Raw genomic sequence first — 19141 nt, forward strand, 5'->3', positions numbered from 1 at the left:
AGCAGACGTTCAAAGTGACATGAAATGCATGACATTAAACCACACCACCGCGATGGTGTTTAATCAGATCTATTTTTTGCTTGGACCGATAGGAAAAGGGAAAGGAGGATGGGGAGCGGGGGCGGCAGGGAGGGAGCTGAAGAGCCGCAGGGCGGTTCAGAGGCAAGAGCACTGGGCTGGTGCCGGGCTGCGGCCTGCGTCAAGTGCTGCTCTGCCAAGTGCTGGAGTTGAGCAGCAAGATTCCCTGTATTGTTGCTTCTCTGTTTCCACAGCACTTGGGGTTTCATGCTTTGCAACCATTAATTATTCATTCCTCAAGGCACTCCTGAGAGATCTCACCGAGAAGGAAAGGCGTGGAGCAAGATGGAGTGCTTTCCAGCCTGTGGGTGAGAGGGGTGGCTGGCCTCGTAGTTTCCACTCTGTGTTAGGTTCCCAAAGCCCTTTCATCAGCCTTTTCTCTGAGAGTTGAAGAAGTACTGTCTGGCTTCCAGAAGCTATCAAAGAGTTGAATCCACTCACTTGTGCTTAATCATAATTGAAGACTTTCAGGAAGAATGACTTTAGCCTTTTGAGATGCATTTAAAGTGAAAAGAGGAAAAAAAAAAAAAAGTTAAGTATGAAATACAGAGTCTTGACTCCACTTTCACTTCCTGGTAAAGTGCTGGCCAGGGCTGAAACAGAAGTATAGGGACCCCATCATTTTGAGCCCCGAGGATATTTTGTGCTTTGATCGCTCAATAGGGCAGACAGTTAGTACTTAGCGAATAAGAATTTAAGGAAGACTTCCAGAGTTCTGTGGAGACTGCCAACAAATGGTCCTCCTGGCTTTTGGTTCTGCCTGCTGCCACCACAATCCTTCCTACAACCCCGAGCCCACCTCAGTGGGGTGAAGGGAGGTCCAACAAGCTCCATGTGCTCCTGGTGGATCCCCCTTCCTGAGGCTGCACCTCCACCCAGTGCAAACTGACCTAGAACATTCCTAAGAAAAGGCTATAAGCAGAATGCTTACACGCTTATCCTAAAAGGACGTTACAGCGAAACCAATCTTGCCTTATGGTCTTTGCTTATCTCAGCCACTTCCAGATGTTCAAGAATTCCAGGTTCCTGTCAGCACTCGGATTTTTATCTGAGTATCTGTGGCTCTGTAAGCTCCTAGCCTGATCCATTCTCCCACCATTTCCCTGCTACCCGAACACTTCTATTCTTCTACCTGGTATTTAGCGTCTGTTATCAGCAAAATTCCCTTTATCCTCAATATTTCCTCCAGGAAGGGCTTGTTCCTTCTTGCTCTAACTGGAATCTAGCCACTGTCTGACAGTACTGCTTCCCCAGTTCCCCTCACTAGCAATGAGGATGTTTTTCTACTGCTCCCATGTACCCCAGGGCCTGGGCATGAGGTGGTATCTTCCTGGATCCTTTTGGCTTCTCCCTCCTTCCTCAAATGTGCAGGTTCCTTGAGGTTCATCTGTCAAACTGCACCCCCAGCCCCCATCCTTGTTGTGCTCCTCTAACAAGTGTTTCAGCAGGCCTCCATCTTCACTGAAAATGCCAGCACCCAGCTCACTGCCTTTCTAGTCAAAATTAAATCTGTCTCCTGTCGTCACACTTGGTGACTTCAACACTCCCAGCAAACTTTCTTTCAGTTAACTTTAGCTATCAACACTCATGGTCTTAACCTAGATCCCATAATTACTTACCCTTATATTACTCCATTGTCTTGGTTTCAAATGTTCCACTCTCTGACCACCACTCAATTTTTCCAGCTCACTTATGGTATTGCCCACTATGCTGGTTTGAGTCTGTTATGGACCCCATAAAGAGCCATGTTCTTTAATGCAGTCTTCTGGGGGCAGACTTATTGTAGGTGGGACCCTTTGATTAGGTTATTTCCCTGGAGATGTGACCCATGCAACTGAGGATGTGATATTTTGATTAGATTATTTCCGTGAAGATGCGATCCCACCCATTTAGGATAGGTCTTGATTAGTTTACGAGTCCTTAAGAGACTTTAGAGCCAACACAGACAGAGCCAGACACTTGGAAATGCAGACAGAAAGACGTTTGGAGATGCTAAGCCAAGAGATGAAGGGGAGAGTTTGCCCCGGAGAAGCTAGGAGAGGACTCCCAGGGAGAATGAGCAAAGATGCACTGGAGCTGAGAGAGACAGAAGTCCAGAGATATTTTTAAGAAAGCCATTTTTTATATAGAATTTTATTGAGATATATTCACATACCACGCAGTCATACAAAGCATACATTTGATTTTCACAGTACCATTATATAGTTGTGTGTTCATCACCAAAATTAATTTTTGAACATTTTCATTACCACAGACACAAAAATAAGAAGAATAAAAATTAAAGTGAAAAAGAACAATTAAAGTTAAAAAGAACACTGGGTGCCTTTTTTTTTTTTGCCCCCATTTTGCTATTCATCCATCCATACAATGGACAAAGGGGAACGTGGTCCATGTGGCTTTCCCAATCACATTGTCATCCCTTTTAAGTTACATTTTTATACAATCGTCTTCAAGATTCAAGGGTTCTGGGTTGTAGTTCGATAGTTTCAGGTATTTACTGCTAGCTATTCCAATTCATTTGAACCTAAAAAGGGTTGTCTATATTGTGCGTAATAGTGCCCACCAGAGTGAACTCTCGGCTCCTTTTGGAATCTCTCTGCCACTGAAGCTTATTTCATTCCTTTCACATCCCTCTTTTGGTCAAGAAGATGTTGGAGAAGGCCATTTTGAAACCAGAACCAGGGAGCAAAGGACAAGCAGATGCCAGCCATGTGCCTTCCCAGCTGACAGAGGTGTTCTGGACGCCATTGGCCTTTCTTCGGTGAAGGCATCCTCTTATTGATGACTTAGTTTCAACACTTTTATGTCCTTAGAACTGTAAATTTGGAACCTAATAAATCCCCTTTATAAAAGCCAATCCATTTCTTATATTTTGCATAACAGCAGCTTTAGCAAACTGGAGCACCCACCTTCCACCAGTTCTTTGATCTTCATTATGACTTCCAATCTGTTGGCTTTATCATCCCTGCCATCCTCCCCTATGTTCTCATATCTCTCCTTTCTCAACTTCGATTTCATGGATCAATTCTATATAATTCCTTTGTATTTGTCCCCAATTCCTTTGGCCATGCTTCCAACTCCAATTGACTTGCCTTAAAAAACCTCAGCTCTTCTTAAACCAACATACCCTCCTACCCTTTACCCACAATCCTTAATCTAAATATAACTGAAGAAAAATCACAGCTGCAAAAGACTCCCTTTTTGTACTATCGCCCCAAGTTATGGTTTGCTAATGCTGCCATTATGCAAAACACCAGAAATGGATTGGCTTTTATAAAGGGGATTTATTTGGTTACAAAGTTACAGTTTTAAGGCCGTAGAAGAGTCCAAGCTAAGGCATCAACAATAGGGTACCTTCACAGAAGAATAGCCAATGGCGTCTGGAACACCTCTGTTGGCTAGGAAGGAATGTGGCTGGCATCTTCTTCCTTTGCTCCAATGTTATGTTTCAAAATGGCTTTTTCCCAGAAGTTTCTCTCTAGGCATCTTGGAGTATTCTCTTAGTTTCTCCCAGGCACACTCTGGGGTAGCGAAAGTCTACTTTCAATGGCCATCTTCAAAATATTTCTCTTGGCTGCAGCAGCTCTGAGGTCCTTCTGTTTGTGAGCTTTTATAGGGCTCCAGTAAACTAATCAAGACCCATGCTGAACGGGTGGGGCCACACCTCCATGGAAATAATCCAATCAAAGCTATTACCCACAGTTGGGTGGGTCACTCTCCATAGAAACAGCTTAATCCAAAGATTTCAACCTGATCTACACTAACACATCAGCCCCCACAAGATTGCATTAAAGAACATGGCATTTTGGGGGACATAATACATCCAAATCAGCACACCCCAGAAGAGTCAGTTCTCAATATAACAGTCAGACTCAGCTTTTTCACTCTCCTGTTCAAAAGCCAACACTGACTCCCATCATGCTCAGAATAAAGTTCAGATTTCTATTATGGCCTGCAGAGGCCTACACTGTAGACCTGCCTCTCCAGCCTAACCTCCTACAAGCTCTACCTCATTCACCATCCTTTAGGCATGCTGACATTCTTGCTGTTGCTTGAATATGCCAAGTTTGGGTCTCCCTTTGGGCTTTGGTGCCTACTTTTGCCTGGAATGGTCTTCCTCTGTGTCTTTACCTGGTTGGCGCCCTGGCTTCCCTCACTTATCTGCTCGTATGTCATCCATGTTCACACTCTCACCGTAACTACCCAACCCCACCCTCATTATTGTCTGTCCCATGATCTTGCTTTATTTTTCTTTATAGAACAACCTGCTGTCTATTTATTTATTGTCTGCCTGCCCCACTAGAATGCAAACTTGATGAGGGCAGGGACTTTGCCCCTCCTGTTCCCTGCTGTGACTCCAGATGCTAGAATGGTGCCTGGCACAAGTAGGCATCCTTCAAATATTGCAAATGAACGAGAGTAAATCAACATATAGAAAGAACAGTGTAGGAAAAGAATTGCTCCAGAAGAGTACAATGAAGCTTGAAATGGTTTGTGGGCATTTGGAAGAGGAACAGGACACTGTGTCAGTCGATCCTGGAAAAATCCTGTTTTTTGTAGACTGGTATAATCAGCATATCGCCCATAAGGAATTTGTGCCATTGTGTGAAGGAGATAATGACCAAGAATACCTCAGAACCCTAGTGGATTTGATAGCGAGGGTTCTTCCCTTGACATAGAGAAGGAATTATATTTTGTCTCTCGGTGTCTCCCTGGAATCCAACAGCTCCAAACTTTCTATCAGAGTTCTTTAGCTGAGCATGTGTATTAAGGTTGGACAACATGGCCCAGCTCACAAAGAAAACTCTTCCATCTCTTTGCAGAAACTGCTTCAGAGACTAGGAAAAGTGTTGATCTCAATGAATCAGCTGTGTGTATCCAAGATTATAGGAAAACAATCACAAATAAGTGCCTGCTTAGAAGGGCTTATCTTTAAGGTTTCCTATTGGTTGCTACCATTCTTTAAGCAGGTGATCTATTAAATACTTTACGTTGTCTATTTTGATTGTCACAGCCACAGTAGGAATTTTTATTGTTACCAGATATTTATTATTTTCTATTGCTGCATAACAAATTAGCCCCTAAATTAGTGGCTTTAAACAACAATGAATATTTATTATCTCACACAGTTTCTGAGGAGTGAAATTCTGAGAGAGGCTTAGCTGGGTAATTCTGGCTCAGGGTCTCCAATGAAGTTGCAGTTAAGAAGTCAGCCAGGACTGAGCTGGAGGATCTGCTCCAAGTTGGCTCAGGCTCATGGCTGTTGGTAGGAGTCGTCAGTTCCTCCCCATATGAACCTCTTCATAGGTTGCTTGAGTTTCCCACAACATGGCAGCTCCCAGAGCAAGTGATCCAAGAGTAAGGAAGTCGCAGTACATTTTATGACCTCATCTCAGAAGTCACACTGTCACTGCCAACATGTTTGTTAGAAAGCATGTCTCTAAGTCCAGGGTACGCTCAAAAGGAGGAAAATTAGGCTCCACCTTTTGAAGGAAGGAGTGTCAAAGAGTTTGTATACATTTTTCAAAACCATCAACCATTTTACAGATGTTGAAAGTGATGTGCATGGAGGTCAAGTAAGTATCCTGTGGTTAAGGTCTCAAACACAAAAGGATTTTAGTTCTTGCTCATGTAAAGACCTGATCAGCAGATACCTCCTCCCAGTGGTAATCCAAGGACCCAGAGTCCTTCCATTTTGTGGCTCCACTATCTTCATCACATGGCTTCCAAGGTTGCAATTCTTGTCTGTGTCAAGCCCTAAATGAGAAAGATTACAGAGAGTCAAACATAACAGGTTTTTATGGGTCAGTCTTACAATAGATATAGTATAACTTCTGCTCACAGTCCATTGACCTCAGTCACATGGCCACAACTCCCTGCAAGGTATGTTGGAAAGTGTAATCTAGCTGTGGGCTCAGAAAAGAGAAAATAAGTTTGGTGATCAGCTGGCAGTCTCTGCTGCATATACAGCCCGTGCTCCTGCTTACGGCCACTGTGATGTGACAATGTGCATATGCCTGTGTTGGTGGGAGAGGGTGACAAAGGAAGAAGCAGATAGAATCATGAGCTGCTTACACAAATAGAAGTCTTGTGGTTTTTTAGGATAAAACAGCAAAACCACTTCTCCAGCCCCCTCACTGCCTCTACTCCTGGCAGCAGTCATATCCAGTGAACTGGTTTTTCTTTGTTTGCTTACCCAGATGTATTTTGCATCCATTTTACACTTTTCCCTGACCACTGACTCTAGCACAAGAAGCTTCTGGGAAAACGTTGCTCCACCATGATCACCAGTTCTCCACTGGTGGTTACTTTAAATGCTGGGAGTGCAAAACTGTGCTATATTTTATAGCAATGTTGGGACCCCAAAACTCTTGAAGTATTTCATGAACACGTTTATTTTCTGACTTTACCCCTTGAGTTGATTTTTCAGGAAATATTTACTTCCTTCCCCTTCCATCAAGACAGAATGTGTCCCCATCCCATCAGTGTTGGTCTTACCCATGTGACTTGCTTTGACCCAATATTGTTTCCCTACCCCTTGACCTTGAGCTTGGCCATATGATTTGTGGTCATATGTGACATGCTCAGAACCTTGAAATGTGCTTGCATGGTTCAGCTTGTTCTATTGCTTTCTTACTTTTACCATAAGAAAAACATACCTCTTGAAGCATCTGGTCCAAGAAGGATAAGAGACATGTGGTGTACACCTGGACCTAACCTGTAACTTGGAGCTAAAGTGAGTCAAGACAAGCCTAGATCAGCTGAACCCTAAATGACCTGCAGGCATATGCTTAAGGAATCAATGCTTATTGTTGAATGCACTCCTTTTTAGGGTGGTTTTATTTTTTATGCAGATTTTACATAGCATTAGTTGACTGATTCAGTACTCTTCTCTAGTCCCAAAATCTGGCACTCAGGTTGAGCCAGGGGAGTAGATGCCATCCTGTCAGTTCCAGTATTTTCTCACCTCCTCTGTCTCTCTCTGACACTTCAGCACCAAACCATCAAAATGAAACAAGGACCTGAATCCAGCATGGGACTCAACTAGGAATTTGACTGTTAGTAACCTGCTCATATCCTTCTTGAGTCAGCTTTTAGAATTTCTTAAAAACAGTATTTGGAAATAAAACTGCAGGGCAATTTTTCACTACCACCTTAGAAATGCAGGCTTAGCATCTCCTTTTAGAGAGAAGTTTACTAAAGTTTTCACTATTTAACTGGGCTTTCATGAATCGTAGGTCTTTCACATAAGGGACCTCTGTGCTGGCAAAGATTTTTACAAAGAAAGTATTTGTTTCAGAAAGAAACATTTAATTTAGATGAATTTTAATAGCCACGGTGCTAGATTCTGATAAAATGTTTACTAGCAGCATTTTTGCTTTGAAAGCATTAGTTTCTATTATTTTGACAGAAACAAAATTTGATTGGTTGTTGTTTGAGATGTGAAATGGTTTTGTAAGAATTTCAACTTGATACCCAGGCTGGCAGTCACAATAATTCTTCTTCAAATAAATTGGGCCACCACATTTCTATTAATTACTTCAATGAGAAAAATTTAACTGGTGAAAGGATTTGCAAAATACTACCTCACAAAAACCTTAAAGAAAATCACAAGAAAAGTTAGTACACTATAAATATTTTTGCAAAGATTTGGGCAATCTTTTCTTTCTAAAAACTTGTCTGAACCGACAAATGAAATGGAAAATCAAAAGAAAGAATCGAGTTGTCTCATTTACAATTTGGAGTAGCAAATATTATTGAATTTAGCAGAACCCCATTGTGCCTTTTGAGTTATACATAAGGTGGAAAAGTGGAGTCAAATTTCATGCAAACATATTAAGCAACATAGAAGTGATTTCTGTAATTAAATCATTTTTAATCATCAAAATTGAAAATAAGAGAAAACAACTTCTGAAGAAGTCCAGGGTCAATCAACTAAATAAACTAAAGTCATTTAGTCTACTGACATTGATTGGATTTTAGCAAGATGGAATTGACTTTGCTCCAACTCCACCTACTTCACAAACTAATTAAAAAGCACATCAGGGACATCTTCAATCAGCTAAGGAAGATAAGTGTGCTTCAAAGCAATCAACTACAAAACTCTGTCAAGAATAGCAATAGATCCTCAAAGAACTTCTGAGAGCTTTCTGAAAGTTACTCATGTCAATCAGAAGGAAAAAAAAGACCTCATGGCCATGTGCTTGTAATTTGGGGGGAACTTTTTGGACAATATGGCTGACTTATAAGAAAGAAAGCCACACAGAAGTGGGACATCTATTAATATCCAGGAGCCCACTCCACTTTAGTCCACCTAAATTCCCATCAAGCAAGAGTAATAACAATGTTTGGATCAGAAAGTCTTGAAGGGTCATTGGGCAAATCACTTAAAATGTCTGGAAATGTACAGCTCCTATAGTCCTTAAATGGAATAGAGGATTATTAGATTACTTTTTGCAAGAAATGCTGTCTGCAGATCAGTAAAAGACCTTGCATTGTGAGCTTCTCATTCTCTTTACTGTCCAAAACACCTCAGAACATTTTGTTCATTTTTGAGTGCAAGAATGAATAAAAGAAGCACTTTGAGTTCATTTAATGGCACAAGAACTTTTTTCTTCTTCTTTTTGTTTCCACTTCCAAAGTACTGGATGCCTAATTTCTTGATGAGAGGTTTCTACTTATTAAAAACTCTGTCCTGTTAACAATCCTAGGTAAAAGTTTCAAGAAAACTCTAAAAACAGAAATTTCTTTCCTTTAACTGGTGGATCAAAAAAAAAAAAAAAAAAAAAAAATTAAAAGGAAAAAGAAAGACACAGAGTGATACCAAAAGACTGACCGTGTCCATTATGGTGTTAAGTTTGGTTTTCACGTTGACCCAGTCATAGCTATTGTTCCCCACCCCCCTTTCTCTCTCTCTCTCTCTCTCTCTCTCTCTCTCTCTCTCTCTCTCTCTCTCTCTCTCCTCAGTGCCTTTTGATTTATAGCCCAAGTCTATATTCAGGATTATTGCTACCTTATGTGTGTGAAATTACTTGCAAACTTTTCAAGGAATAACAAATGTCTATTAAACACCTTGCTTCCGAGATGATGGGCTGCATGGAGAGCTGGTCAGGGAAGCTAGGGCAGTGGGGCCACTCAGCATGCTGCAGGTCAGCAGCCATTTAACAACTTTGGCTCCTAAATATTTTGATGTTTGAAAGAACTCAAATAGTTTAAGAGCTATTTTTAAGTACTACAGCAGTACCAGAGCGTATCTGCTAAATACCGGTGCTACCTTTCTTGTTTATGTGTATATGTAAACATTTTAGCATTCAGAAACTTATACCTAGAAGCCAAGAAATGTAAAGTACACACTGAATTTTAGAGCTGGAAAGTCTTAGACATTATGAAGCCCAAGACCCTGGTTTTACAGTAAGGGGTCTTGAGTGACATACTCCTGAACACAAAGCTCTTTATGGCGGAGTTCAGGCCAGATCCAGTATCTTCTAAACGACAATATTATTTTTCAACAGCGTCAAGCAGAGAGTGCCTATTACACTAAGTAGATTTTCTATCACATTGGTCTACAGCTGGGAGAAAATCAATTTCAGGCCATCCATCAGGGAATTAAAAGTCTTACTTAAGATGTAAAATGTTACTGGTTCTTGTGAAAATACGTACAAATTTTCCCCTACATCCCTCTCCTCCACTGAGACATTTAAACAGATAACAACAGTGAGAGTCAACTTATACCAAAAGAAAAGAAGTGGGGGAGGGAGCGGAGCTGCAGCCATCATTGATTTTTAGCATTTTAAGATTTCTGTGGTGTAAATACTCCTACTGTGGCTAATTTCAGGCTACCAATAAGATGTGAACTTGCTCACAAGATTCCTGAAAATTTAGCAGTCGGCTCTTACAAGCTGGTACAAGCCAGCTCCAGCATACCACTAGGTCTAACTCTGTTTCTTTGAGATGTTCATTTTCTCTGGGGATCAGCTTCATCCTGAAGATGGTTTTCCTCATGATTGCAAAATGGCTGCCTGTAGAAATCATGCTTTTTTGTTTCTACCATGAGGTGGAGGAAGACTGCAAGAAAGTTTGCTTCCTAGAAACATGGAAAAGGAGTTCTAAGGGTGATTCCGATTGGACCACCTCTGAACCAGTCCCTGTGTCAAGAGTTTACTCTGGTTCAGATCCATTTAGGCAACCGACTATGTGTCAGTCCCTCTCAAATGACATAAAGGGAGAATATATTTCTCCAATTAAAATCTCCATCAGGGAGTGAATGCTGGGTGAGCTACCAAAGAAAGTCCAAAACACAGGTGAGGAAGTTTGTACCTTATTCTGAGAATAAAGAAGGAGATACTGGGGAGAGAAATCATTGGCAAATTACTCTCCCAATATCAAATGACCATCCTTATTTTAAAAGTAAGCACTGTTTCTAACATCAAGATGGATTGCATCAGGGACAAAAAATGTTTATCATGTTAGCCCAGGTCGTATCTTCAGATATGTTATAAACAGCCAGGACCTTACTTATGAAGGGACGATTTACAAGGATCTTCTCATTTTATGTTCCATCCACATTTGTTTTGTTTCTGTAAGTTCCTTGCTATTTTAAGGGGAGAAAAAAGAGGAACTCAATTAAACCTTAACTGAATGGTAAACGAGGTGGTGATTCTATTATGTCACCCATGAGATAACGTGTAACAAGAAGAACCTACAGGGCAATTAGCCCCCTCAGAGATTCTAATATTTCAAAAAGCCACAGAAATAAATTCTGAGCAATTTAAACAATAAGAACTCTATTAATTGCAATGTTCCCTTGCCCGTTTAAAAAACTGTCCTTTATGTGTGTGTCTTCTTGACTTTTCCTATGAAGAATTTCTTGAACTTCTTTGCAACTTTTCAGTCCCTCACATTTGCCTCTGGCTGATTTTAGAATTATGTTAATTGGAAGAGGGAAAAATGCTGGTAATGGAATAAAATGGAATGCTGTTTCTTATGGCATCTGGTGCAATCTGAGCCATTTAAAAGTGCATCTTATGGAATAGAGATCTGAATAAGCAATGCCAGTCTGATTACAAACAACATGGGTCTCATTAGAATACGTCAGTCTGATTGCTAGGTAGTGATACACTGCAGATTACAAGGCCATAATTGCCTCATATATTATGTGTATAATATGTAGTTTCTCTTAGTGTATGTTAAAGCGACTTTCTTTCATGGCTATCATTTCCAGCTCTACATAAAGCAATGTCTATGTTCTACTAAGTTGATTTTAACTGGGTCCTTAGGTCCTAATTCTATTTTCATCTAAGTATTCATCAAGTTTTCTGCAGCAGTGCTGTAAACAAAGAATTATGTCCAGGGTGGTTGCCAGAAATAAGATATGTCAGAGGTCTAAATCCCATTCAACTGGGAGCAGTCAATGGCCCAAGGCATTTCCTCCAAAGGGGAAGGGTAAAATAACTGAAGCCAAAGCCCACAATATAGCTACAAGTCTTAACTTGGTTGTTGATTTAAGTGGGTGGTGCATTTTTTCATTGTCAAAATCCATTTGGTTCTTTTCTGTCACCAGAAGAACTCAGACATCTCAATCCTGGCCGTGACTTTGGCATATACCGGACAGTTGGTGATTTAAAGCATTCTTAAACAGGCTCAGAAATTCCTACATCTCAAGAGCACACTCTCTCCCACCTCTGCTCCTCACCTTGTATCCTCCCTACACGTGCAACATCACCAACCGGTACTACAGCCACCAGACCACCAATGAACAAAAAACAAATCGCCATTCAGCTGAAACCTAGATAAGTACATGGAATAATCCTTGGCATGTGGAGGTAGAAGCAATAGTGAGCTGGGATTCAGAAGACTTGAATGCTTGTGCAGACCCTAGTGCTAAAAGCTGTGCACCATGGAACACATCTGTTTATCTCTCTTTCAGTGTTCTCATCTGAAACCCCAAAGAATGGATTAATTAGCTAGCATTTCTCAGAATGTGTTTCAGAGAATTTTAGCTCCATGGAGATGATAAAGGTTTTCATTTTCAAATATATTTTGAAAATGCTAGGATAAACTGGCAAAATTGGTTTATTGAAAGGACTTCTAAGAGCCTTTAATATACCAGTGTTCTTTATGAATCTTCAAAAGGGGGGTTGTGGAATGCATCATTGCCCTTGGGTCTTATTTGGCCATAAAGCCCTACTCCCCATAACCCATCATCCACTGAATAATACTCAGCAACATCTGGTCAACCTAATGTTTTATCTAAATATATACCCATTCTCTATTGTCTTACACTTGGACAACTTCACTTATTCACCTTCCTGGATGACCCACATGGACTTCTGTGTGTGCAACTCCTGCTTTCCATTGCACCTGTTTAGAATGTATTACATTGAATTCTCATACCACCCTGCCAAAGTAGGGGACTCTTACTCCCATTAGAAAGATGAGCAAACTGAGCTCCAGGGAAGTGGTGTAATTTGCCCAAGGGCACACAGCTGGTAGGTAGCCGAGGCAGATTCGCATTGTCTGTGCTTTGTTTTACTATGTCTTGCTGAGCCTTCTACCTCAGTTCATTTTCCCCTTGTCTTGGGACCGGTCTTTTGTTTCTATTTAGTTAATGACTACCCTTTCTTTGTAACAGGCCATCATCAAAGTGAAGAATGTCTTCTGAGAAGTGCTCTGCTTGGCTTTTATGCTTGGAGCATGGAAATGATAATTAAACAAATCACTACCTGCTCTCTGACTATATATTAGTTGGTGATATCTTAGTGATAATAGATTACACTCTGCTTTTAATGAAAAGTAAAAGGTGGAGATTAATTCCTATAAAACACAGTGTGCTCAATGAACGTTGTACTTAAGTTATAGGTTTTTCCACTTTAGCTTAACAAAACAATCAACATGAAAAATCAACCAAAAATGAGCTATCTGACAACAGAAGGGGAAAGCAGTGTTAAGAGAAGAATGCAATGGAGTATATACTCCCTAACAACAACGTGTATAGCACTGTCATCAAATAGGAGCATGCCCACCCAACAATTTGTTTACTCAGATAGAATGGAGCAACTTGGGCTCATCATACATTGTATCAGTGTGGCGTAGGGGTTACATGCAGATCTCTGGAGTTTAACTGCTGGTGTTTAAATTCCCATTCCAACTCTTACTAGCAGGGTGACCTTGGACTAGTTTTCTAACCTATGTCTCAGTGTCTTCATCAATAAAATGGGCATAAGAGCAGTCTATCGTAAGCCATTGTGAGAATTAAAGCAATCAGAGCTTAGTACAATGCCTGGCTCATGGTTAGTGCACAAATCTGTTAATTAATGAAAGTCCAAGCCTGGGCTCCAGCACCAATTCTTATGATGCCTCAGAAAAAAAGCTTTAAGTTCTTGCCCAGCTGCTAGATGTTAAGGGGTTAAGGTGGTATGGCTTTGTTCATTCTAGTTGTATCTTTATTTGGGAAAAATAACCTTTCAAATCCGTTGGCCTGGGATTAGGGTTTATTCTAAGCCTCCTTTCCCTTCCCTGCCCTAAATACACACACACACACACACACACACACACACACACAGCATCTCTGGAATGGCTGAGTGGCTAAGGCAACTTAAACCTTAAAAGCAGACATTTTTAAAAATGTATAAACAGATGTCTGTGACTAAAGACCCAGCTTCTAAAGTAAGTATAGTGTAGTGACGTGTGATGCAGGAAGCAAAACACAATCCCTAACACATCAGGAGAGACAAGAATGAGAATGAAAATGTTACAGCTAGTCTGAACACTGCTCAGGCTTCCTGCCATCTCTGGGAAGATAAAACTCGAAGTTTATGCATGCATCTGCCTTCCCCAAGAAGCTTTCCCTGACTTCCCCTAGGTGTATAATCCTTTGTATTTATGGCAGAGACTGGCTAGCTGCTCCACAGTTTCATTTTCTCTTCCTGTGCATACAATACGATGTTCCCCAGCATCCCAGCAATTATGCAGGGCCCATGTGACTCGGCTCTCGCCAATGAAATAAGGGAGGTAATGATAGAAGCCATTTTCAAGTGAGGCCATGAAGCTGTCAACACAATTGTACTCATTTTCTTCTCTTGTGTGGTAACGTCATGGGAAGAAAAGAGCTTGGGTCCTTCACTCACTGCTTGGAAAAAAGTTGCCAGGGAGATCTTCTGGATCTTCATCAGGCTGTTATGTGAACAAGGAAACAAAACTTTATGATGTTACTCCACTGAAATATGGGGTCACTTACTACTGAAGTGAGCCTTCATTACTCCAATAATACAGAACTCCCATATTATGCTACATGAAATCAATCTCAGAATTATTAAGGTTACATATAATGCTCACACTACTCTAATGGCACCTTCTAGAAAATGTAGGAGCAACTACTTTATTAGTTGACTTTGTCTTGAACAAATGGGGGAGAATATGGCAAGCCTAGTCCATCTCAAATCACAGATATGCTAACCACTCTAGCTAGTAATAAAGACGTTTCTGGAGAGGCGCTTAAGGAAATGCTCACAAAATAAGCAGGCATAACCCAGATTCTGAAGTTCTCTACACTTCAAGACCTATCTATTAACACATGGCTGGGAACACTCAGCAGTGCTCTCTGATATCTGAAGCCAGCTGCTCTTAAGGGATTTAGGTAAATACATTATAAGAAGTTTTGAACCTGATTTTCAAATGACAGGGACTTTGTCAATCGGTAGTACATTTAATGAAATAGCACCATGAGGAAAGCAGTTCTTGGATCTGTTGGAGCTCAGGGATGTACCTTCAAGGATCTGTGGATTCCAGGTTAATAGCCCTAAAGTAGGGATTAGGAGTTGGCCACTGAGATCAGCAATGAAGATGTTCAAGTGGGTGTAGAACTGGGGATGTGAGAGAAGATAGTATATATCATCCAAAAGGCTGCCAAGAATAGCTACCATTTGTTTAGTTCTGGTTACAGGCCAGACAATGTGCTAAAAGTTTTAATATATTTAATTCTTACAACAGCTTTTAGCATTGTAATCACCACTGAACAAACAAGGAAATGGGCATAGAGAAGTTAAGAAACTTGCCCTATATCTCTTAAGTAGGAAGAGGTAGAAACGAATTCCAACTAAAGGTCATAGTCTTAATTACAGTGGAATCCAGGATCTCACTGAATCTAAGTCAGATTTGCTAATGGAACTATTCTCAAGGTAGAGACCATTTAGAAGGCAATGCTTTTTTTTCTGATATTTAAAAGAAATTTATTGCAGTAACACGCACACATTACCATTTTAACCATTTTTATGCATACAATTCAGTGGCATTAGTTACATTCGCTATGTTGGGCTACCATCAGACCATTCATTACCATTTTTCATCATCCAAACAGAAACTGTACCCATTAAGCAAACTCCCAATTTTCCCTCACCCCATCCTCCAGTAACCTCTAGTCTACTTTCTGTCTGTATGAATTTGCTTATTCTGGATATTACATATTAGTGGAATCATACAGTATTTGTCCATTTGTGTCTGGCTTACTTTGTTTGCATTGTTTTCAAGGTTCTTCCAAATTGTAGCATGTGCCAGCATTTCATTCCTTTCTATGGCTGAATACTATTACACTGTATGCATATACTGCATTTTGTTTATCCATTCATCTGTCCTTGGACGTTCAGATTGTCTCCACCTTTGGGCTATTGTATATCATACTGTTATGAACATCAGTGTAAAAGAATCTGTTTGAGTCCCTGTTTTCAATTCTTGTGTTTATTAGAAGTTAATGCTTTTTTATCCTCTAAATAAATACACTGAATTCGAACACAGGATTTTGTTTTGATGATGACCAACAATTAATTCATCTAGAAACATCATACTTAATGGCAAAAAAAAAAAAAAAAATACTGAAAAGAGACAATTGGATTCCAGGTTTGTATACGGCAACTACTTTATTATTTTCAAATGCAAACTCTTTGCATTTAGTTCGCTATTTTACAATTTTACAAACTAGGTATAAAAGACCATAAATAAATGACATAAGTTACGTGTACCTAAAGTTTATGAAGGGAAGAAAAAAAACCTTGACATATTAAAACAAAATAGAAAATCTGTGTGTAACTCAAGAGATCGCTCAAATTTCGGAAAATTCTTGAACCACACAATGTTGTGTTAATTTCTTTTTCAGTATGAATTAAATTATAATATGCCTTTACATTCTAATTCAACCACAGTCCTTGCATATTCCAACATATTGGAGTGATACAAAAAATAAATGCACTCTTCAGTGAGTATCAATGCTTGATGTTTGGAGAATGAAATAAGTGAAAATATTGCTTCTAGAACTTTCTTTACTGGTCAGAATTTTAAATGTCTTCAGACAAATGTTGAGGCTATAAGCATGTATAGATTAATACAGATATCTTTCACAGATTGAATACAAGAGGTCTCAAAACACACCACCAGTGTAGTGAGCATAAATTGTTAAATAATGACATTTTAAAAACATACCAGAACATTTCACTTGTAAGATTGTTAAAAATAATTTGGGGCCAGTGGACACATGTTGAACCTACCTAATTTGGTGCAGGGGAAGAGCTTAATGCTACCTAATAGATCTGAACGTGATTTAGCATTTGAGCTCACGCTTGCTCATGAGCTTTCAAAGCCCCTGAACTTGGCCTCCGTCTCCTCCCTCTGGGAAAGACGAGCTGCTAAGAAATTCAACCTCATTTCTTTATACATATTTTTCAGGCATCAATGCATAGGCACATCCCTTTAAAAATATATTAAGATCCCCCAAAAGGGGTGAATGAACTTTGTCACTCTGGCATAGTTATGAGAATACAATGCCACACACCCTGTCAGAATGCAATAAATATTTCTTGATGATTTTTTTTTTTTTACTTATTCAACAATATACAGTTCAGATTCTTTTTTTTCAACTTTTCCCTGATTTGATGTTATAGCTTATAAAAATGGCCACAGTTTCTGCAACCATAGCTTAGAATAAGCAAGGCAGCCACTCAGGTTATGTAAAATGGCAGTATGTTGGCTGGAATTTGGTATACATATCACATCAATACTGAATCGTCACACACTGCACCTCAGATTCTAGAAGGCCAATGCCCTTTGGAGGGCCATCGGAGTTAGCTGCGTATTCATTACTCTTAACTTTCCATGTTATGTTGAGAACCTGAAATGACTTGAGGCCATTTAATCCTAACTACACTGGCTAACCTCAAGAGTCACTGGCATGTACTTTCTGTGACATTGGGAGACAAAGTATTAATCTGGGACACATCATTTCAAAGCTGACGCATGTCTACGTTCATCTCCAAAAGTATATGAATTGCATATATTTATTTGCTCGCATTCAACAAGTCCATTTATGCAGGAAAACCAAGGCTACTTGTATTCCATTTGGGGTTACCAGACAAATTCCATCCCCTTCTCTCTCACTCTCCATCAGGGTACTGGTGGTTCACATGAGGAGATCAATCAGGGTTTGTGATTTTGATGATGGGTTGTCACCTGAATGGATTTATATTCTAAAATTACTCCACCACTAAGGTGAAAATGCCTGCCCAAGGCTGTAGAGTTACTTATTAAGGTTAGTGTGGCAACTACAAAATACACTTATAGATACAGGACATTTAACATCTCTGGGGTGCTCTCTAAGGGGATGGGCATGGTCTATAGGCCCACTCTTTCACGTGGCTCTTTATCTTGGAACTGGTGGAAAACCAGAACTCTCCAGATGCAGCAATCCACAACAATTCACAGGCAGTTCTAAGCATGAGGTTATAGGGACACACACACACATACACACACACTCACCCCTATATACACACATCGAAAGAGATAGTCAGCTCATATTTATTCTAGGAAAAAAATATATTTATATCACTGCAATGGCACACCCTGGGTAAAATGTTACTTCAGCAATGCATATCATAGGCAGCTCATGGGAACTTGCTGTTTTTGTGTAGCGGCACCTGACCTGGTGTCCATAGGAAAACCTGTAGCCTGCTGCCAAGTGACATACAGGAATGAGATATGGAAAGACATATAAATAAATCCACAAGGAGTGTGGGAACAGGGGCTCTGCAGAGTTGGTGCTGCAAGTCAGTAAATTCTCAAGTGCAAGCAGAGAACAGATGCTGAACCTGGAATGGTTGCTGTTTCTTTCACCGTAACAGGATCTGAAAAGTCAGACGTTTATTCTTTTTGGGGACGGGTGTTGTTTCACCATTGTCTTTGCCCCAGAACTGGCATAGCAGAAGCAGAAGAAACACGTTAAGAAGGAACCAAGAAGGGCGTGTTCTTTTTCTTCTTCCATGGGCTTTGTAATCAACAGGAAGGGCTGTGAGGCCAAGATAGCAGAATTTCCTCCCTGTGGAGAACGGAACAAGACTTTAGACAGAATGGCAACCAAATATGCTAGCCAGTTGTCAACCAATACTCTGAGAAAGAATATATGTGCATGGAAGCTGGGATGGCTCAGGAAGCAGCAGTTCAGAAGGAATATTACAAACTCTTTCTTTCCTCTTCTGAAATACAACTATAACAAAAAAATGTTAATTACAGTAAGGTACTATTTTATCCCTGCTTTACAGATCAGGGAACTGAGGCATAGGGAAGCCAAGTAATTTGCCCAAGGTCATACAAGCTGAAGTAGCAAAGCTGGCCTCAGAACCCAGGTAGCACAGTCCGCAGCCATGCTGCTAATCACTGTGTGGTACACCTGACACTGAGATGAAAATCCTGACTTATGGTTCAGTTGTGCAAGGTTACAGGGGCTTAGAGTTGGTGAAAGGATGTAAAAGGCAAACTGTGCTACTGTATACACCCTGGATACTAGCATCAAGTCTTTCCAAAGAGGGAAATTGGGTATCTTAGGCACAAATCTGGAAACATCACATTGAGCAAGGAGTTGACAAAAATGATTGAAGAAATGCAAACTTAGAAATAAAAAGACCTGGGTGTTTTCCCTAAAAAGAAAGTAACTTCTAATGAATGGGAGTATCTAATTTAGTGAGGGACCCCTGCAGTCTATGTGTAAACAGTCCGAGAGCCTGTTCTGCCAATGACAGAGGGTCTC

At 40.3% G+C, this 19141-nt stretch overlaps 1 protein-coding gene across 3 annotated transcripts in view; it reads right to left on the bottom strand.

Moving 5' to 3' along the window:
• Nucleotides 1-16929: 16929 nt before the first annotated feature.
• EPHA4 (EPH receptor A4) overlaps nt 16930-19141 on the bottom strand; it is a 142509-nt gene continuing 140297 nt past the window's right edge. For all 3 annotated transcript variants that reach the window (XM_037849145.1, XM_037849142.1, XM_037849144.1), the window contains one exon: nt 16930-18433. The gene's annotated coding sequence lies outside the window, so the exon portion shown is untranslated. The remainder of the gene's footprint in view (nt 18434-19141) is intronic.

The sequence above is a fragment of the Choloepus didactylus genome, chromosome 9 (assembly GCF_015220235.1).
Source record: "Choloepus didactylus isolate mChoDid1 chromosome 9, mChoDid1.pri, whole genome shotgun sequence".
Lineage (NCBI taxonomy): Eukaryota > Metazoa > Chordata > Mammalia > Pilosa > Megalonychidae > Choloepus > Choloepus didactylus.